Here is a 22,568-nt window from a genome sequence, read left to right as displayed (position 1 = left end):
AGAATATATAAATATTTGGACGAGCAATGTCAGAGTGGTATAAACTAAGATACAGCAGAATAGGATAGAATACAGTATATACATATGTAAACATTATTAAAGTGACTAGTGTTCCATTATTAAAGTGGCCAGTGATTTCAAGTCTATGTATATAAGGCAGAAGCCTCTAATGTGCTGGTGATGGCTATTTAACAGTCTGATGGTCTTAATATAGAAGCTGTTTTTCAGTCTCTAGGTCCCAGCTTTGATGCATCTGTACTGACCTCGCCTTCTGGATGATAGGGGGTGAACAGGCAGTGGCTCGAGTAGTTGTTGTCATTGATGATCTTTCTGTGACATCGGGTGCTGTAGGTGTCCTGGAGGCCTGGTAGCTTGCCCAGGTAGCTGATGTGTAGGGCAGACCGCAACACGGTATGGAGAGCCCTGCAGTTGCAAGTAGTGCAGTTACTGTACCAGGCAGTGATACAGCCCGACAGGATGCTCTCAATTCAAATAAAATCTAACTTTATTTGTCACATGCGCCGAATACAACAGGTGTAGACCTTACCATGACATGCTTACTTACACGTCCTTAACCAACAATGCAGTTTAAGAAAGAGTTAAGAAAATATTTAACAAATAAACTTAAGTACAAAATTATCAAAAGTAACAAAATAAAATAATAACTCGGCTATATACAGGGGCTACTGGTACTGAGTCAATGTGCGGGGGTACAGGTTAGTCGAGGTAGTTTGTACATGTAGATAGGGGTAAAATGACTATGCATAGATAATAAACAGTGAGTAGCAGTATGAAAACAAATGGGGGGGGGGGGGGGTGACAATGTAAATAGTTTGGGTGGCCATTTGATTAATTGTCGGGCAGTATGGCTTGGGGGTAGAAGCTGTAAAGGAGCCTTTTGGTCCTAGACTTGGTGCTCTGGTACCACTTGCCATGTGCGAGCAGAGAGAACAGTCTATAACTTGGGTGACTGGAGTCTTTGACAATTTTTTGTGCTTTCCTCTGACACCGCCTAGTATATAGTTCCTGGATGGCTGGAAGCTTGGCCCCAGTGATGTACTGGTCCGTACGCACTCCCCTCTGTAGCGCCTTACAGAGGGGAGTGCCGAGCAGTTACCATTCCAGGCGGTGATGCAACGGGTCAGTATGTTTCTCGATGGTGCAGCTGTATAACTTTTTGAGGATCCGAGGACCCATGCCAAATCTTTTTAGTCTCCTGAGGGGGAAAAGGTGTTGTCGTGCCCTCTTCATGGCTGTCTTGGTGTGTGGACCATGATAGTTTTTGGGTGATGTGGACCAGTTGTGCCTTTGGCTATGCCAAATTAAGTGATATGACATGCTATTCTATTCTGATTGAGCGAATCATGTAAATGTAATTCATTAGAGAGTCGGGGAACCACAAAATAATATTTATCGAGCTGTTATCTTCTGAATAAACTCTTAAAGACCTAGTAATATTTTACATCAATAGCAGTCAATATTAATCGTAACCTTAATTCAGTCTCATCTGAAAGTTGTAAATTCTTGGTTATCTTCATGAACCTCGGCTAACAAGTTGAATCAGCAATACAAAATTGGGTTTAAGTATTTATTTACTAAATACCTAACTAATCACACAGAAGAATTACATATACAAAGAATGAATCATACCTTGATTACAAATTACATCATAAAGGAAAACGTCCCTAGCGGGCGGAACAGATATGACAGCTGGTTACACAAAAGAAAAGGGGCTGGGTTTGAGTGAAAGAGCGGGAAGACTGAGGGACAAAGGGAGAAGCTGTGCTATCGTAAATACAGTATCTTATGCATTCTAAATTACTGCCCATTTGGAAAAGGAAAATTCAATAAATATTTACTCTGAGCTGCGCTTCCGAAGGTTGGTGGTAGATGGAAGGCCATGTTGCCAAACCAAGTCCTTTGAAGAATGTCTCTGGTGGTCAATTGGATACCTTGTAGTAACGTCGTTGTGTGGTAGATGGGATACTCTGTCTGTTCTTTCCTAGCCCGTGTTTGCAGCTGCTGTTTCTAACTCAACGGCTAGGAGGTATCACTTCTGTAGTGAATAAGAGTTCAAAGTTCATACCATTCGCAACCAAAGCGCACACTGAGGTTGGCTTAGTTCTGTAGTTGACATGTTAGTCCTTTTAACGCAGAGGCTGCAGACCTCACGTACTTGGAATAGGAGGTTATATTGTAATCAAGGCTTTATATACAGTAGGAAGGGAGAGGAGGGCGTGTTTGAAAAGTTTTATAACACATGTCAGGGGCGGGCCACTGATTGAGCAGATCCCCAACCTTATGAAAACCCAAATCTCTAATTTAGAAGCTAAAATTACATTTAATCTCTACACCAATAATTTTATATTCAAACATTGAAATTGAACAACAATTCCATGTGAATCCGATAACTCTGATGTGTAGACTTTCCACTGTAGAGTTTATGTCACCCTATCATTGAGGAGAATGTCTCAGATGACAACCGAACAGACATCATATTCATTAAGTACCACCGCATATGATCAATTGGTCGGATTACCAGAATATAGTTCATTTCCCACCACCTTCTGATGTTCCCAGAATCTCTATGTTAACCAAGGGGTTTTCAAATTTCACTTTAGTAGGGTACAGAGAGGAAAAAGGGGGGAAGAGGGTAAACCTACCCCAGGCCAACATCATGACAACACCAAGGAACTTTAAACTCTCTACCCGCTCCACTACATCCCCATTGACGTTAATGAGGGCCTTTTCAGCCTGCCTTTTCCTATAGTCCACGATCTGCTCCTTTGTCTTGCTCACTGGCACCACATTGCCAGGTCTCTGACCTCCTCCCTATAGGCTGTCTCATTGTTGTCGTTGATCAAGCCTACCACTGTTGTGTCATCAGTAAACTTAATGATGGTGTTCGTGTCGTGTTTGTCCGTGCAGTTGTGGGTGAACAGGGAGTACAGGAGGGGACTAAGCACACATCCCTGAGGGGTCCCAGTGTTGAGGATCAGCGTGGCGGATGTGTTGTTACCTACCCTTACCACCTGGGGGCGGCCTGTCAGGAAGTCCAGGACCCAGTTGCAGAGGGCGTGGCTCAGACCCAGGGCCTCAAGCTAAATGATGAGCTTCGAGGGTACTATGGTGTTGAATGCTGAGCTATAGTCAAGCTATATTGGGGCGGTAAGCAAATTGAAGTGGGTCTAGTGTGTCAGGTGGCGTAGCAGTGAAGACGTGTTTGTTTTGTACTCTCGTGTACTTTTGTATTTTTCATATTTTTTGTATACATATTTCAATTTATTTTCAAACTCTTTTAGATGTTTTATTCGATTATACCTTCCAGTAACCTGCCTCACCCAATGTGATACGGAATCGCTATTATTTTCAATTTTCGAACACATTCAAGAATCTACAGAAGCTAACCAGCTAATTAACTACAAGCTATTTAGTAATTGTTAGCCACTGCTAGCGGCTTTTACCTTCTGCACAGATACCAGCCCTGTTTTTAGCCTGGATAATACTCGCTAGTCTACCAATTTCGGACTGTCTCTCCACAACAACGCCGGATTCCTGCCGTAATCCCTGGACCACTACTTCTGATCTTCACAGCTAGCTTGCAGCTAGCTAGCACTCACCGTGGCACCCAGTACCGAAGCTATCCCTGAGGCCCACCTCCCGGCCTACTCAGCTGTTCACCCAAACCCCACTCATACACGGCTAGAGCCCAAAACTCTACCGGATGCTTGCTGTAAACTCTGGACCTTGGCACTGGATCACCGCTGCTACCGATTGGATATAGTGGCTAACGCCACTGCCACGAAGCTAGCACCAGTTAGCCGTGAGCCAGGCACATCTCCCGACTAGCAAACTAAATTCCACAATACCTCTTTCGCCATCTGGCTTGGATTCTCTGTCAATACGGCACCCCGCCGCACAACCACGACTGGTCTGCCAATGAATACTCCATCCGCTGTGCCTTCATCCGGCCTCCGTCGGAGCAGACGCTCCTACTAGCCCAGGGCTACTAACTTTAAACGCAGTGTCGCCAACGTAGTGGCGGCTCCCCTGTTCCATCTACCGCTGGCCCGTGGACACTTGATCACTTGGCTACATAGCTGATGCCTGCTGGACTGCCCATTAATCACGGTATGCCATACTGTTTATTTATTTTTTCGGCCCCAGCCGCGAACTCAGGCTCTGTGTGCAGTTAATCCGACCCTCTCTGCCTAGTCATCGCCTTTTTACCTGCTGTTGTTGTGTTAGCTGATTAGCTGTTGTTGTTTTAGCTGATTAGCTGTTGTTTTAGCTAGCTCTCCCAATCAACACCTGCAATTACTTTATTACTTTATGCCTCGCTGTATGTCTCTCTCAAATGTCAATATGCCATGTATACTGTTGTTCAGGTTAGTTATCATTGTTATAGTTTACAATGGACCCCCTAGTTCCACTCTTCATACCTCTGATACCTCCTTTGTCCCACCTCCCACACATGTGGTGACCTCACCCATTACAACCAGCATGTCCAGAGACACAACCTCTCTTATCATCACCCAGTGCCTGGGCTTACCTCCGCTGTACCCGCACCCAACCATACCCCTGTCTGCGCATTATGCCCTGAATATATTCTACCACGCCCAGAAATCTGCTCCTTTTATTCTTTGTCCCCAACGCTCGAGGCGACCAGTTTTGATAGCCTTCAGCCGTACCCTCATCCTACTCCTCCTCTGTTCCGCACGTGATGTGGAGGTAAACCCAGGCCCTGTATGTCTCCAGGCACCCTCATTTGTTGATTTCTGTGATCGAAAAAGCCTTGGTTTCATGCATGTCAACATCAGAAGCCTCCTCCCTAAGTTTGTTTTACTCACTGCTTTAGCACACTCTGCCAACCCTGATGTCCTTACTGTGTCTGAATCCTGGCTTAGGAAGGCCACCAAAAATTCTGAGATTTCCATACCCAACTATAAAATTTTCTGTCAAGATAGAACTGCCAAAGGGGGAGAAGTTGCAGACTACTGCAGAGATAGCCTGCAAAGTAATGTCATACTTTCCAGGTCCATACCCAAACAGTTTGAACTTCTAATTTTAAAAATTAATCTCTCCAGAAATAAGTCTCTCACTGTTGCTGCCTGCTACCGACCACCCTCAGCTCCCAGCTGTGCCCTGGACACCATTTGTGAATTGATTGCCCCCCATCTAGCTTCAGGGTTTGTTCTGTTAGGTGACCTAAACTGGGATATGCTTAACACCCCGGCAGTCCTACAATCTAAGCTAGATGCCCTCAATCTCACACAAATCATCAAGGAACCCACTAGGTACAACCCTAAATCTGTAAACAAGGGCACCCTCATAGACGTTATCCTGACCAACTGGCCCTCCAAATACACCTCAGCTGTCTTCAATCAGGATCTCAGCGATCACTGCCTCATTGCCTGTATCCGCTACGGGTCCGCAGTCAAACGACCACCCCTAATCACTGTCAAACGCTCCCCAAAACACTTCTGCGAGCAGGCCTTTCTCATCAACCTGGCCCGGGTATCCTGGAAGGATATTGACCTCATCCCGTCAGTTGAGGATGCCTGGTCATTCTTTAAAAGTAACTTCCTCACCATCTTAGATAAGCATGATCCGATCAAAAATGCAGAACTAAGAACACATATAGCCCCTGGTTCACTCCAGACCTGACTGCCCTCGACCAGCACAAAAACATTCTGTGGCGGACTGCAATCTCATCGAATAGTCCCAGCAATATGCTCAGGGAAGTCAGGAACCAATAGACGCAGTCAGTCAGGAAAGCAAAGGCCAGCTTTTTCAAGCAGAAATTTGCATCCTGTAGCTCTAACTCCAAAAAGTTATGGGACAATGTAAAGTCCATGGAGAACAAGAGCACCTCCTCCCAGCTGCCCACTGCACTGAGGCTAATCGAAAACGTCAACAAGCATTTCTCAACGGCTGGCCATGCCTTCCTCCTGGCTACTCCAACCTCGGCCAACAGCTCTACCCCCCCCCACATCTACTCACCCAAGCCTCCCCAGCTTCTCCTTTAGCCAAATCCAGATAGCAGATGTTCTGAAAGAGCTGCAAAACCTGGACCCGTACAAATCAGCTGGGCTTGACAATCTGGGCCCTCTATTCCTGAAACTATCCGCCGCCATTGTCGCAACCCCTATTACCAGCCTGTTCAACCTCTCTTTCATATTGTCTGAGATCCCCAAGGACCGGAAAGCTGCCGAGAGACACCCTGGACCCAAACTGTTACAGACCTATATCCATCCTGCCCTGCTTATCTAAGGTCTTCGAAAGCCAAGTCAACAAACAGATCACTGACCATCTCGAATCCCACCGTACCTTCTCCGCTGTGCAATCTGGTTTCCGAGCCGGTCACGGTTGCACCTCAGCCACGCTCAAGGTACTAAATATGTACTAATCATAACCACCATCGATAAAAGACAGTACTGTGCAGCCGTCTTCATCGACCTGGCCAAGGCTTTCGTCTCTGTCAATCACCATATTCTTATCGGCAGACTCAGTAGCCTCGGTTTTTCTAATGAATGCCTTGCCTGGTTCACCAACTACTTTGCAGACAGAGTTCAGTGTGTCAAATCGGAAGGCATGTTGTCCGGTCCTCTGGCTGTCTCTATGGGGGTGCCACAGGGTTCAATTCTCAGGCTGACTCTTTTCTCTGTATATATCAATGATGTTGCTCTTGCTGCGGGCGATTCCCTGATCCACCTCTATGCAGACGACACCATTCTGTATACTTCTGGCCCTTCCTTGGACACTGCGCTATCTAACCTCCAAACGAGCTTCAACACCATACAACACACCTTCCGTGGCCTCCAATGGCTCTTAAACGCTGCTAGTAAAACCAAATGCATGCTTTTCAACCGTTGGCTGCCTGCACCCGCACGCCCGACTAGCATCACCACCCTGGATGGTTCCGACCTAGAATATGTGGACATCTATAAGTACCTAGGTGTCTGGCAAGACTGTAAACTCTCCTTCCAGACTCATATCAAACATCTCCAATCGAAAATCAAATCTAGAGTCGGCTTTCTATTCCGCAACAAAGCCTCCTTCACTCACGCCGCCAAACTTACCCTAGTAAAACTGACTATCCTACCGATCCTCGACTTGGCACCGGATCACCGGTGCCAAGTTTTGGCGATGTCATCTACAAAATGGCTTCCAATACTCAGCAAACTGGATGTAGTTTATCACAGTGCCATCCACTTTGTTACGAAAGCACCTTATACCACCCACCACTGCGACCTGTATGCTCTAGTCGGCTGGCCCTCGCTACATATTCGTCGCCAGACCCACTGGCTCCAGGTCATCTACAAATCCATGCTAGGTAAAGCTCTGCCTTATCTCAGTTCACTGGTCAAGATGGCAACACCCACCCGTAGCACGCACTCCAGCAGGTATATCTCACTGATCATCCGTAAAGCCAACACCTCATTGGCCGCCTTTCCTTCCAGTTCTCTGCTGCCTGTGAGTGGAACGAATTGCAAAAATTGTTGAAGTTGGAGACCTTTATCTCCCTCACCAACTTTAAACATCTGCTATCTGAGCAGTTAAGCGATCGTTGCAGCTGTACATAGTCCATAGGTAAATAGCCCACCCAATTTACCTACCTCATCCCCATACTGTTTTTATTTATTTACTTTTCTGCTCTTTTGCACAGCAGTATCTCTACCTGCACATGACCATCTGAGCTATTATCACTCCAGTGTTAATCTGCTAAAATTGTAATTATTCGCCTACCTCCTCATGCCTTTTGCACACAATGTATATAGACTCTCTTTTTTTATTTTTTCTACTGTGTTATTGACTTGTTTATTGTTTATTCCATGTGTAACTCTGTGTTGCTGTCTGTTCACGCTGCTATGCTTTATCTTGGCCAGGTCACAGTTGTAAATGAGAACTTGTTCTCAATTAGCCTACCTGGTTAAATAAAGGTGAAAGTAAAAAAATAAAAGGTAGAGGTGATATGATCCTGACTAGTCTATAAAAGCACTTAATGATGACAGAAGTGAGTGCTACGGGGCGATATTTAGTTCAGTTACATTTTCTTTCTTGGTTACAGGAGCAATGGTGGACATCTTGAAGCATGTGGGGACAACAGACTGGATAGCGAGAGATTGAATATGTCCGTAAACACTCCAGCCAACTGGTCTTCGCATGCTCTGAGGCCGTCTGGGCTGGCAGCCTTGCGAGGGTTAACACGCTTAAATGTCTTACTCACGTCGGCCATGGAGATGGAGTGCCCACAGTCCTTGGTAGGCCCACCCGTGTCGGTGGCACTATGTTATCCTCAAAGCAGGCAAAGAAGGTGTTTAGCTGGTCGGTGTCCGCGACGTGGCTGGTTTTCCCTTTGTAGTCCGTGATTGTCTGTAAACCCTGCCACATACAGTGGCTAGAAAAAGTATGTGAACCCTTTGAAATGACCTGGATTTCTGCATAAATTTGTAATCAAATTTGATCTTCATCTAAGTCATAACAATAGACAGTGTGCTTAAACTAATAACACACAAATTATCTATATTGAATACATAATTTAAACATTCACAGTGTAGGTTGGAGGTTGGAAAAAGTATGTGAACCCCTAGGCTAATGACTTCTCCAAAAACTAATTGGAGTCAGGAGTCAGCTAATCCAAGCTAGTCCAATCAATGAGATGAGATTGGAGATGTTGGTTAGAGCTGCCTTGCCCTATGAAAAACATTCACAAAATTTGAGTTTGCTATTCACAAGAAGCATTGCCTGATGTGAACCACGCCTCAAACAAAAGAGATCTCAGAAGACCTAAGATTAAGAATTGTTGACTTGCATAAAGCTGGAAAGGGTTACAAAAGTATCTCTAAAAGCCTTTATGTTCATTAGTCTATGGTAAGACAAATTTCCTATAAATGGAGAAAGTTCAGCACTGTTGCTACTCTCCCTAGGAGTAGCCATCCTGCAAAGATGACTGCAAGAGCACAGCACAGTATGCTCAATGAGGTTAAGAACAATCCTCGGGTTTTAGCTAAAGACTTGCAGAAATCTCTGGAACATGCTAACATCTCTGTTGACGAGTCTACGATACGTAAAACACTAAACAAGAAATGTTGTTCATGGGAGGACACCACGGAAGAAGCCACTGCTGTTAAAAAACATTGCTGCACGTCTGAAGTTTCCAAAAGTGCACCTGGATGTTCCACAGCGCTACTGGCAAAATATTCTGTAGACAGATGGAACTAGAGTTGAGTTGTTTGGAAGGAACACACAACACTATGTGTGGAGAAAAAGGCACAGCACAGCACACCAACCTCAAAACCTCATCCCAACTGTAAAGTATGGTGGAGGGAGCATCATGGTTTGGGGCTGCTTTGCTACCTCAGGGCCTGGACAGCTTGCTATCATCAATGGAAAATGAATTTGCAAGTTTATCAAGACATTTTGCAGGAGAATGTTAGGCTATCTGTCCGCCAATTGAAGCTCAACAGAAGTTAGGCGATACAAATGGACAATGACCCAAAACACAGAAGTAAATCAACAACAGAATGGCTTCAACACAAGAAAATAAGATTTCTAGAGTGGCCCAGTCAGAGTCCTGACCTCGACTTGATTGAGATGCTGTGGCATGACCTCGAGAGCAGTTCACACCAGGCATCCCAAGAATATTGCTGAACTGAAACAGTTTTGTAAAGAGGAATGGTCCAAAATTCTTCCAGACCATTGTGCAGGTCTGATCCGCAATTACAGAAAACATTTGGTTGAGATTATTGCTACCAAAGGAGGGTCAACCAGTTATTAAATCCAAGGGTTCACATACTTTTCCCACCCTGTAGTGTGAATGTTATTAGTTTAAGCAAACTGTGTTTGTCTATTGTTGTGATTTAGATGAAGGTCAGATGATACTTTATGACCAATTTATGTAGAAATCTATGTATTTTGAAAGGGTTCACAAACTTTTTCTTACCACTGTGTGTCTCGTGTCTGAGCCGTTGAATTGCAATTCCACTTTGTCTCTATACTGACGTTTTGTTGGTTTGATTGCTTTTCGGAGGGAATAACTACACTGTTTGTATTCGGCCATATTCCCAGTCACCTTGCCATGGTTAAATGTGATGGACTGGCTTTTCGTTTTGAATGCTCTTCATTCAAAGACTCAATCATGGACATTCTTTCTGTCACTTGTGGCTGCTTTACGTAATGTATTGTCTCTACCTTCTTGCCCTTTGTGCTGTTGTCTGTGCCCAATAATGTTTGTAACATGTTTGGTGCTGCTATTATGTTGTGCTGCTGCCATGCTGTGTTGCTATTGTGCTGTTGCCATGTGGTGTTGCTACCATGCTTGCTGTGTTGTCTGTCGTCATAGGTTTCTCTTTATGTAGTGGTGTGGTGTCTCTCTTGTCGTAATGTGTGTTTTGTCCCATATTTTTAATCCCAGCCCCCATTCCAGCATGTTGACTTTTGATAGGCCGTCATTCTAAATGAGAATTTGTTCTTAAATCTGACTTGTCGAGTTAAATAAAATAAAAAATACTGTTCGACTGAACGTTCAAATGGGCAAAACGAGTGACGTAAGTGACTTTGAGCGTGGTATGACCGTTGGTGCCAGGCAGGCCAGATCCAGTATTTCAGAAACGTCTGCACCTTCTGGGCTGATCGTTGGTGCCAGGCAGGCCAGATCCAGTATTTCAGAAACGTCTGCACCTCCTGGGCTTATCGTTGGTGCCAGGCAGGCCAGATCCAGTATTTCAGAAATGTCTGCACCTCCTGGGCTTTTCACGCATTCACTGCAGTGTCTAGTGTTTACCGTAAGTGGTGCAACAAAAAAATAAAAATAAATCCAGTCAGCGGCAGTCCTGTGGACGAAAATAGCTTGTTGGAAGGAGAGTGGCAAGAATTGTGCAAGCTAACAGGTGGGCCAAAACAGACAAATAACTGCACAGTACAACAGTGGCGTGCAGAACGCACAACTCATTGATCCTTGTCACGGATGGGCTATTGAAGCAGAAGACCACACCGGGTTTAATTTGTATCAGCTAAAAACAAAAAGAAGCGTCTCCAGTGGTTACACGATCCATCGACACGTCCTGCCTGGTATCAATAGTACAGGCTGGTGGCGGTGGTGTACAGCCGTCCAATCTGCATCAACTGCGTGATGCAGTCGTGTCAGCATGGACCAACATCCCTGTGGAATGTTTTTGACTTGTTGAATCCATGCCCAGACAAATTCAGGCTGTTCTGGAGGCAAAGAGGGGTTCGACCCGGTACTAGATGGTTGTACCTAAAACTGGCTGGTGAGTGTTCATTTACACTCTCATTCCACTCCGCCATCACCACACATACATCATCTGTGCTATCACTGGGATTCTGCTCCTGGGCATGTGGCAGCCTGGCAGCTGCTGTGTGTCTGTCCTTCTGCAGCCTGTGTTGTGGCCCTGGCATGTGGCAGTATAATGGATCCATTCATTACCATTCAAGTCCTAAGAAACACATCACAGTTGTCACTTACTTCTCATTCAGAAACACATTTACACTTGACAGTTTCCCCAGATATTTTCATAATTCTGTATTGTGTATTATGGTTACATATTGGTTGAACTTGAATATTGACAGTGATTTAAGCAATAATGCCCGAGGAGGTGTGGTATATGGCAAATATACCACGACTAAGGGCTGTTCCTAATCTTGATGCAACGCGGAGAGCCTGGACACAGCCCTTAGCCGTGGAATATTGTCCATTTATCACAAACCACCGAGGTGCCTTATTGCTATTATAAACTGTTTATCAACGTAATTACAACAGTAAAAATAAACGTTTTGTCATAACCGTGCTATACAGTATTATAAAATGTTGTTATAAAAAGTTGGTTGTTCTAGCCCTGAATGCTGATTGGCTGACAGTCGTGGTATATTTACGCAATAATGCCCGAAGGGGTATGGTAGATGGCCAATATACCACTGTTAAGGGCTGTTCTTAAGCACTACGCAACGTGGTAATTGGCCATATATCACACCTCCTCGGGCCATGTTCTATATTTGAGTTACTTTTGAAAGCAAAAGTTCCCCACATTATTGGCATTGTTTAATTCAATTTTCGTAATAGCAAGTTTGGCATGATGGTTTGGTCAGCTGAACTAGCAAGTATGTTTGATTACCAAGGCAACTACTGTAGCTAAACAGTAGCTAAATGTCCTAACTACATTATAGGTATCACCAAAGGGAGGAATTAGGTCAGTCACACATATTGCTGACCTAAAAAAGAACCATATAGGATATCTGAAGGAAAGGGTAGGCCTATGTGTTTTCGTCTCATAATGAAGTGCAGTACATTTCTGTCATTATGTCTTCAGACATTTATCAAACATACATGCTTTCCACTGAAGCGCAAGAGTGTAAATTCTGATCGTGAGCCTCTATAACAGTAATAGGCTACCCTTTCTCATGCGCTCACTGCTGTATTTCTCCCATTTCTCCGCTAGGAAGCTGTGTTGTTCTTTGTTTCTGGGATAACACGATGCAGGGTCTGTGCCTCCGACTGACAGACATTTTTTTCTCTCCATTGCTCTGGTTTACTACTATTATCAACCAGCATAAGGATAGTTTTGTGGACAGTTCTCTGTTGCAATAATTCGGACTATCAAAACACGGGCACTGAAGGGAGTCACCCACAATCTGTTTTTGTCAATAAAAAAACAAACATTCACAGGAGAAGTCACCGTCGTAGTTCCCCTTCGGAAACCATTTGTCTGCTTTTCAATTAGTAAGTAACATTAGCTACATTTGTTGTTTTCCAGCTAGCTAGCAAGTTATGCTATCAGTAATAACCACATTAGATGCCAATTTGTTTTACTTGCTAAGTGATTTAAAACAGCCAACGAAGGAACGTTTTAAGTGTTCTCAGTTTACGAAGATTATGAATATCTAAAGGACACTGGGTAAGGTGAACCTTGATGGATTTGTCCATGTTTTCATTGTGGAATTGGGAGTCAGCGAGGCCCTAAGAACAGAAGCGTCCCATGATTGCACCATGGCACATTTGTCACAGATAGAACAAGGGTTAGTTATAAACATATTTTGTTGTGTCCCGAGTAGTTAACGTTATCCGTAGTGATCTAGCTAGTGAACAGAGATGTGCTTGCTTGTCTTAACTAAATGCTATCGTATTTGCATCATACTATTGGTATGCACTACAGTATTTCAGGCAGCCAAATTATTGCAATGCCTACATCTCCAGTTTCCATTCCTTTCACACAATCCACTTCATTAAGCTAACGTTAGTTTGCATTCACTGATTTAGCTGACTGACGTTAGCTGTCCTCATGAGCAGTAAATGTTAGAGAATGTTTTAATATCATAAACTCAAATCCTAAACAATCATATAAAGGTAACTGCCAAAATAAAGGAAACACTTGGGTAAAGGAGTGATACAAGGTATTATGAAAGTATTTGCTTTTAATTAAGCATTTAACATCCCATCATGCTTATGGTCAAGTATAACAATGCCCAGATTACATTTTTTGGGGGCTATCATGGCTAGAAGAAGAGATCTCAGTGACTTTGAAAGAGGGGTCTCAAAGGAGCATAGAGGGTTTAAAGTGTGTGTCAGTCAGTCTGTCACCTGATCTCAACCCAATTGAACACTTATTTAGATTATGGAGCTGTGTCTGAGAGCGTCTTCCACCACTAACAACAAAATACCAAATTATGGAATTTCTTGTGGAAGAAGGGTGTTGCAGCCCTCCAATAGAGTTCCAGACACTTGTAGAATCAATGCCAAGTCGCATTGAAGTTGTTCTGGCGGCTCGTGGTGGCCCAACACCCAATCAAGACACTACACCATTTGACTTATTTTGGCAGTTACCTGCAGTTGACAGGAATTTGTTCATAAAGCCATCTAGCAGCACGTGCCTGATTTTAGTCAGCAACACAAACCAAGAAAGCTGCTAGAGCAATGTTGTGATGGTTCACCGTTTAATAACGCCACACTGTAAAGATGTATTTACCATCAATAAGATGCAGAGACTTAAATGATCCCACATAGTATATTATGAAAGTTCACGTGCCAACAAAGCTTTCACAATAAAATGGCAAGTAAGGCTAGTTTATCGATAATTATGGAATTATAGTGCCTTTTTATCATGAATGTGCTCAAAATATGTTCTGGCTGTCCTTCCTACGCTCTGCCAGCTAAACAGTGCAAAATTATTGGTGGTGTTCATAAGATGTCCAAGCATGTCTTTGTCAAGAATGATGACATTTTCATGTAACACAGACTGCTCTGATATGTCCAAAACATTTTGGCTGCTTTAATGCCACTCTGTCATAAGTCTAAACTGAGAATCCATAAATATTCCTCTTTTCGTGCTCTTGGATTTATAGGTTTCAAAATATTCAGGGTCGGTGAGGCTGAACAGAACTCACAACCATGTTTCCAGATGAGTGTCAGATGCGCTTACCGTTCAATAGAAATGTTTTGGACCACTGCCTATGGCTTGAGAGATCACAGAGATGGTATTCTGAAGGTTTGCACTTCAGTTGGCCTCGCTCTCTCCATCCTACTCTCATGATGTCCCAGAGCGTGCCAAAGTGAACTGATTGTTGTGGTTAAAATGCTCCCCCATCTTTTGAAAACGTGCACATTATCAATACTGTGAAGCCAATCATGTGGATGGATCAACAATTTCAAATTAGTATATGTTCGGTAATGGGCCTACTTTACGTAAAGTGTTACTTGTGCAGCAGCGTTAATGTTAGTTGTCAATTGCAAAAAAAATATAAAAAAATATGAAAAGCTGATTAAACTGTTGCCGGCCAAAATGACCGGCAGAAAAAACATCATCAATCTACACACAAAGCATACTTTTTTTTTCAACAAATGAATAATAAAAAAACTGAAATAATACATTTACATAAGTATTCAGACCCTTTAATCAGTACTTTGTTGAAGCACCTTTGGCAGCAATTACAGCCTTGAATCTTCTTGGGTATGACGCTACAGGCTTGGCACACCTGTATTTGGGGAGTGTCTCCCATTCTTCTCTGCAGATCCTCTCAAGCTCTGTCAGGTTGACTGGGGAGCGAAGCACAAATATTTTCAGGTCTCTCCAGAAATGTTAGATCGGGTCAAGTCCGGGCTCTGACTGGGCTACTCAAGGACTTTCAGAGACTTGTTCCGAAGGCGCTCCTTGGCTATATTTATCCTACCATTTCTACTGTTCTGCGTGCCAGTTATGATTTTCATGTAACGTTTTTTTTTCTCAAAATTGTCAAGTGGTTAATCAAAAAATCTGTAAGCAGTAAATGACTAATTAATACATGCATTAACAGAAATGTACAGTGGGGCAAAAAAAGTATTTAGTCAGCCACCAATTGTGCAAGTTCTCCCACTTAAAAAGATGAGGGCTGTATTTTTCATCATAGGTACACTTCAACCATGACAGACAAAATGAGAATAAAAAATCCAGAAAATCACATTGTAGGATTTTTAATGAATGTATTTGCAAATTATGGTGGAAAATAAGTATTTGGTCAATAACAAAAGTTTATCTCAATACTTTGTTATATACCCTTTGTTGGCAATGACAGAGGTCAAACATTTTCTGTAAGTCTTCACAAGGTTTTCACACACTGTTGCTGATATTTTGGCCCATTCCTCCATGCAGATTTCCTCTCGAGCAGTGATGTTTTAGGGCTGTTGCTGGGCAACACGGACTTTCAACTCCCTCCAAAGATTTTCTATGGGGTTGAGATCTGGAGACTGGCTAGGCCACTCCAGGACCTTGAAATGCTTCTTACAAAGCCACTCCTTCATTGCCCGGGTGGTGTGTTTGGGATCATTGTCATGCTGAAAGACCCAGCCACGTTTAATCTTCAATGCCCTTGCTGATGGAAGGAGGTTTTCACTCAAAATTTCACAATACATGGCCCCATTCATTCTTTCCTTTACACGGATCAGTCGTCCTGGTCCCTTTGCAGAAAAACAGCCCCAAAGCATGATGTTTTCACCCCCATGCTTCATGTAGGTATGGTTTTCTTTGGATGCAACTCAGCATTCTTTGTCCTCCAAACACGATGAGTTGAGTTTTTACCAAAAAGTTATATTTTGGTTTCATCTGACCATATGACATTCTCCCAATCTTCTTCTGGATCATCCAAATGCTCTCTAGCAAACTTCAGACGGGCCTGGACATGTACTGGCTTAAGCAGGGGTACACGCCTGGCACTGCAGGATTTGAGTCCCTGGCGGCGTAGTGTGTTACTGATGGTAGGCTTTGTTACTTTGGTCCCAGCTCTCTGCAGGTCATTCACTAGGTCCCCCCGTGTGGTTCTGGGATTATTGCTCACTGTTCTTGTGATCATTTTGACCCCACGGGGTGAGATCTTGTGTGGAGCCCCAGATTGAGGGAGATTATCAGTGGTCTTCTATGTCTTCCATTTCCTAATAATTGCTCCCACAGTTAATTTCTTCAAACCAAGCTGCTTACCTATTGCAGATTCAGTCTTCCCAGCCTGGTGCAGGTCTACAATTTTTTTTCTGGTGTCATTTGACAGCTCTTTGGTCTTGGCCATAGTGGAGTTTGGAGTGTGACTGTTTGAGGTTGTGGACAGATGTCTTTTATACTGATAAGTTCAAACAGGTGCCATTAATACAGGTAACGAGTGGAGGACAGAGGAGCCTCTTAAAGAGGAAGTTACTGGTCTGTGAGAGCCAGAAATCTTGCTTGTTTGTAGGTGACCAAATACTTATTTTCCACCATAATTTGCAAATAAATTCATTAAAAATCCTATAATGTGATTTTCTGGATTTTTTTTCTTTTCACTTTGTCTGTCATAGTTGAAGTGTACCTGTGATGAAAATTACAGGCCTCTTTCATATTTTTAAGTGGGAGAACTTGCACAATTGGTGGCTGACTAAATACTTTTTTGCCCTACTGTATGTAACCAAATGACGAAGATTAACGGTACATTTACTACTGATGACATATATTTGGGAGGTGATTAAAAAAAATCAAAGAGCGAACAATTCACACAGGGAAACAATGAATGCGCATGAATTGGTGGGAGACAGTTGAGCCTGGGCTACTCAAAAAAAGAGACTCATCTGGGGAGTGCTCCATTTCAATTTTTTTTGTGTGTGTACTTTTTACCCCCGTTTTCGTGATACTGTTGCAACTCCCGTACTGACTCGGGAGAGGCGAAGGTCGAGAGCCATGCGTCCTCCAAAACACGACCCTGCCAAGCCACTGTTTCTTGACAAACTGCTCACTTAACCTGGAAGCCAGTATGTCGGAGGAAACACTGTAGAACGAAGTCAGCATGTGTGCGCCCGGCCCGCCACAAGTCGCTAGAGCGCGATGGGACAATAACATCCTGGCTGGCCAAATCCTCCCCTAACCCGGACGACGCTGGGCCAGCCTGGGATCGAACCCGGGTCTGTAGTGACGCCTCTAGCATGCAGTGCCTTAGTCCTCTGCACCACTCGGGAGGCCATTGTCTCAACATTTATTAATTATACTCAAGACATATTATCTTTACACATTTTAGATGGTTTTCACTGACAGCTGCAACTCAATAATCAGCTATGCCTATTGCCATGGGCGCTGCACAAATTGCAGGCTTCCCAAATAGGCATAAGCCTATGAGCTTGTGATTTGAAACACTCCACAGCTATTTTTTTAAATAAGCTAATGTTCCTCGATTCCTCTGTGGCTAAATCATGCTTTCTGGTAAAATATTTTTATTTATTTCTGTATTGACAGGAGTAGTTATATAATTTTAGCACATTTATTTTATTCTACTTCCCTATTGGACCCAACGCCAAAGTTATTTCTCTCCTGTTCGATTGGATTTCATATCAACTTTCTTTCGATGTCCAGAAGCCAAAGGCATAATCCTAATCATATTAGCAACCCATCCTAATTGTTGCATCTTTAGATTCCCCCTCTTTCTAAGTTTCTAACAGAGATTTTCTTCTCTGTCACGTATGGAACCGATATCCGTTGCTCTGTTTAGATTGGTGCTTTCCCGAGAATTGCATTTTGGCAAATGTTTGAAAGTGACGTTTTATTGGCTGCTTCATTATATGAGCTGCATGTTCTGTTAAGATGCATTACCAGAATCTAAAAGTGATTTCTGTAATTCTGAGTAGAGTGGGTGGATGCTCTAATTGGTTATGCACCCAATGCATTTGGGTCTGGTAAATTTCTCAAATGGCCTGTAAATAAAAAATCTTCCCCGGTCACGTAGTCTGGCGCCACATTTTACTAACGGATACCCTGCTGCCTAGTAGCACTGTTATTACATAGCTATATAGTACTTTAGTAATTACATTGCTATATAGTACTTTAGTGATTACACTGTTATTACATTCTATATAGTGCTTTAGTAATTACACCGTTATTACATTGCTATATAGTACTTTAGTAATTACACTGTTATTACATTGCTATATAGTACCTCAGTAATTGCACCATTAAAACATTGCTATATAGTACTTTAGTAATTGCACCGTTATTACATTGCTATTTAGTATTTGAGTAATTACACCGTTATTACATTGCTATATAGTGCCTTAGTAATTACACCGTTATTACATTGCTATATAGTGCTTTAGTAATTACACCGTTATTACATTGCTATATAGTGCTTTAGTAATTACACCGTTATTACATTGCTATATAGCGCTTTAGTAATTGCACTGTTATACCATTGCTATATAGTGCTTTAGTAATTACACCGTTATTACATTGCTATATAGTGCTTTAGTAATTACACCGTTATTACATTGCTATATAGTGCTTTAGTAATTACACTGTTATTACATTGCTATATAATACTTTAGTAATTGCACTGTTATTACATTGCTATATAGTACTTTAGTAATTGCACTGTTATTACATTGCTATATAGTACTTTAGTAATTGCACTGTTATTACATTGCTATATAGTGCTTTAGTAATTACACCATTATTACATTGCTATATAGTACTTTAGTAATTACACTGTTATTACATTGCTATATAGTACCTCAGTAATTGCACCATTAAAACATTGCTATATATTACTTTAGTAATTGCACCGTTATTACATTGCTATATAGTATTTGAGTAATTACACCGTTATTACATTGCTATATAGTGCCTTAGTAATTACACCGTTATTACATTGCTATATAGTGCTTTAGTAATTACACCGTTATTACATTGCTATATAGTATTTGAGTAATTACACCGTTATTACATTGCTATATAGTACTTTAGTAATTGCACTGTTATTACATTGCTATATAGTGCTTTAGTAATTGCACAGTTATTACATTGCTATATAGTACTTAAGTAATTACACCGTTATTACATTGCTATATAGTACTTTAGTAATTGCACTGTTATTACATTGCTATATAGTGCTTTAGTAATTGCACAGTTATTACATTGCTATATAGTACTTTAGTAATTGCACTGTTATTACATTGCTATATAGTACTTTAGTAATTGCACTGTTATTACATTGCTATATAGTACTTTAGTAATTGCACTGTTATTGCATACTAATGAAGTTGAGTGGTTTGTGTCAGTTATCTAAATGTTTATTTCTATCTCCATTGAAACCCCCATAACCTCTGGATCTCTGTCTCCCACAAGGCCAATGGTCTGTTCATCCATGGGATGATCAGAGTTAAAGACTGATGGAGGAGGAGGCATGTTAAAAAAACCTGACCCCATCTTCTCCTTTACGTCTGCTTGTTCCAGACAGCTGCTACCACTCCCTTCCCCCTTCACAGTGTCCCCAGTTTGCAAATGGCTCCTGAGTCCTGACCCTCTGTTTGGCCCTCCCTGGGGATGCTGGGAAAGGCAGGCAGACGGGCCAGAGTGAGGCCCATCTGAATAACCCCCTTCTCCCTTGTTGTCCCCCTCCTATGTCACCCCACGGTAATCGTCAGTGGTCATGTGATGCCACATGGGAACGTTCTCCTCTATCCCAGAGTTCTGTGTGGATAAGAGGATGAAAGGGTTGGGCGGGGACCCATTGACGAGTATGGTCGGTCTATGGGCTGTTTTCACTACCTGCTGTAGCCCTACATTGATTTAATCTCTCTGCTTTATCATGAAATCTTTCAGTAAGTCTTCGTAGCCATGGTATTAGCATGCAACTTTTGACTGTGGAAAGTTTTGTTCTATCACTTTCTTCTGTGTTTAAAACAACATAATATAAAGGTGCTTTCTGCTTTGACAGTAAAAAATAAACAAGCCATTTATTTGCCATTTCATTAAAGGGTATCTCAAGCGCACTCTTCCCTGGGTTGTGTTGGGTGAAATTAGATCCATGAATCATCTCAGTGAGTTGTTCAACTCCTTCCCTGGGGTAGTAGGAGGTAAAAACTGACAGATGGCCCAGAAATGGCCTGCTATTACCATTATTGTCATTAGTTTTATAACGTGTGTTCTGACAGATGCAGCAGGCACACACATTTAAGGCTTCCAGGAAGACAGGAAGAGGAGGACGACAAATGGGAGAGGGAGGGTTGGTTGAAATTGCCAATAACACTTTTACTGACACCGATGTGCCCTCCACTCACTCACTCACTCACTCACTCACTCACTCACTCACTCACTCACTCACTCACTCAGTCAAGCACTCTCTAACATTCTATCTCTCGCTCTGCTCCCTCATTCACTCACTCTCTTCCTCCTCTGTTACCAGAACCAGGTCATTGAACAGGAGGATTATGGGTTGTCACTGTCACAGTAGTCACTAGGCTTTGGTTCAGTGCTCCGTTGTCTCTGATTTGTCTGTCCCACTCCCATCATGCTTATGGGTCACAAATGATAACTGTAATAGGTTCAGGGAGGCAGGCAGCGCTTTTTCTTCTTTTCGTATGTTTTTATTTTATACCTCTGACCTGGAAGTTGAAAGAATTCACCAATCCTATGCTGCTGTTCAAAAAATGTTATTGGTTGTGTACATGTAAGTCGCTCTGGATAAGAGCGTCTGCTAAATGACTTAAATGTAAATGTATTTTGCAGGTGCAGTGAAATGCTTATGTTTCTAGCTCCAACAGTGCAGTATACACTGAGTGTACAAAACCTTAGGAACACCTTCCTAATATTGAGATGCATCCCCTTTTGCCTTCAGAACAGCTTCAATTGGTCAGGTCATGGACTCTACAAGGTGTTAAAAAGCGTTCCACAGGGATGCTGGCCCATGTTGACTCCATTGCTTCCAACAGTTGTGTGAAGTTGGCTGGATGTCCTTTGGGTGGTGGACCATTCTTGATACACGGGACACTGTTTAGCATGAAAAACCCTGCAGCGTTGCAGTTCTTGACTCGCTCAAATTATTGTGCATGGCGCCTATTACCATACCCCGTTCAAAGGCACCTACGTATTTTGTCTTTCCCATCCACCCTCTGAATGGCACACATACACAATCCATTTCTCAAGCCTTAAAATTCCTTCTTTAACATAACCTCTCCTCCCCTTCATCTACAACGGGTATTCCCAAACTGAGGTACAATGCCATCGGGGTTACGCCAAATAAAAATGTGATTCACATTAAAAAAAATATTTATACACTTTTTTTATACATTTATTCACATTTTCAAACAGTACATTTATATTTTGCAACAGGGCTATACATTTGGGTGAGTTTTTCTTCTCGCCTGAGTAGCCTCGTTTCACTGCCAAAAGTTAAATTAAACCATCTCGTATTCAGCGAAACAACAACACAATGTCAAGTACTGGTAGCCTCGTCAAATAATTAACATCCAATCACATTAACCGTTACTCTCTCACAGGAAACCTTCACTCTTGCGCAGATATTTAGAAACTAAACATGACAATTTGAAAAATAAGCCACGGGAGTTTTTTGAGCGAGAATAAAGACGACTTTCGAGTAGTAAGACGTATAAAAGCATCAGATACCATTAATAAGAAGGGGTTAGAAGCATCTTCTATGGTGAGCTACCGAGTGGCTTGGACAGGCAAGCCCCATACTATTGTGGAGGATTTAATTCTTCCTGCTGCCGTGGATATGGCTGGGGCAATGCTGGGGGAAAAGGCCCAAAAACTATACAGACAATGTCTTCATCAAACAACACTGTTTCACGACGCATCAGTGACATGGCAGGAGATGTTTTGAAACAATTACTGCTTCACATATAAGCCAGTGAATTATATGCGTTACAGCTGGATGAGTCAACAGATGTGGCAGGCTTGGCACAGCTCCTGGTATTTGTCCGTTATGTTTATGGGGGGTCAATTAAGGAAGACATCCTCTTCTGCAAACCACTGGAAACCAGGACAACATTGAGAGGATATTTTTTTCAGTACTGAACTGCTTTGTGACATCAAACGGACTTTGGTGGTCAAGATGTGTTGGTATCTGTACTAATGGCGCAAAAGCCATGACAGGAAGACATAGTGGAGTGGTAATGTGATTTTTTTTCTTGCCTGAATGATCTGAATCTAGGATTACAGGGACTCTCCTCAATATAGTCAATGTGCGGGACAAAATTGAGGTTATGATTAAGAAGTTGGAGCTCTTTTCTGTCTGCATTAACAAGTATAACACACAGGTCTTTCCATCATTGT

At 42.5% G+C, this 22,568-nt stretch overlaps 1 protein-coding gene across 3 annotated transcripts in view; it reads left to right on the top strand.

The window, feature by feature from the left end:
* Positions 1 to 12,518: 12,518 nt before the first annotated feature.
* LOC135553056 (CUE domain-containing protein 1-like) overlaps positions 12,519 to 22,568 on the top strand; it is a 52,288-nt gene continuing 42,238 nt past the window's right edge. Inside the window, exon 1 of one of the 3 annotated variants that reach the window (XM_064985129.1) lies at positions 12,519 to 12,739. The gene's annotated coding sequence lies outside the window, so the exon portion shown is untranslated. The other 2 variants (XM_064985132.1, XM_064985131.1) reach the window with 2 other exon arrangements.

Source organism: Oncorhynchus masou, chromosome 13, assembly GCF_036934945.1.
Source record: "Oncorhynchus masou masou isolate Uvic2021 chromosome 13, UVic_Omas_1.1, whole genome shotgun sequence".
Taxonomy (NCBI): Eukaryota; Metazoa; Chordata; class Actinopteri; order Salmoniformes; family Salmonidae; genus Oncorhynchus; species Oncorhynchus masou.
This window is presented reverse-complemented; position numbering and strand designations above follow the sequence as displayed.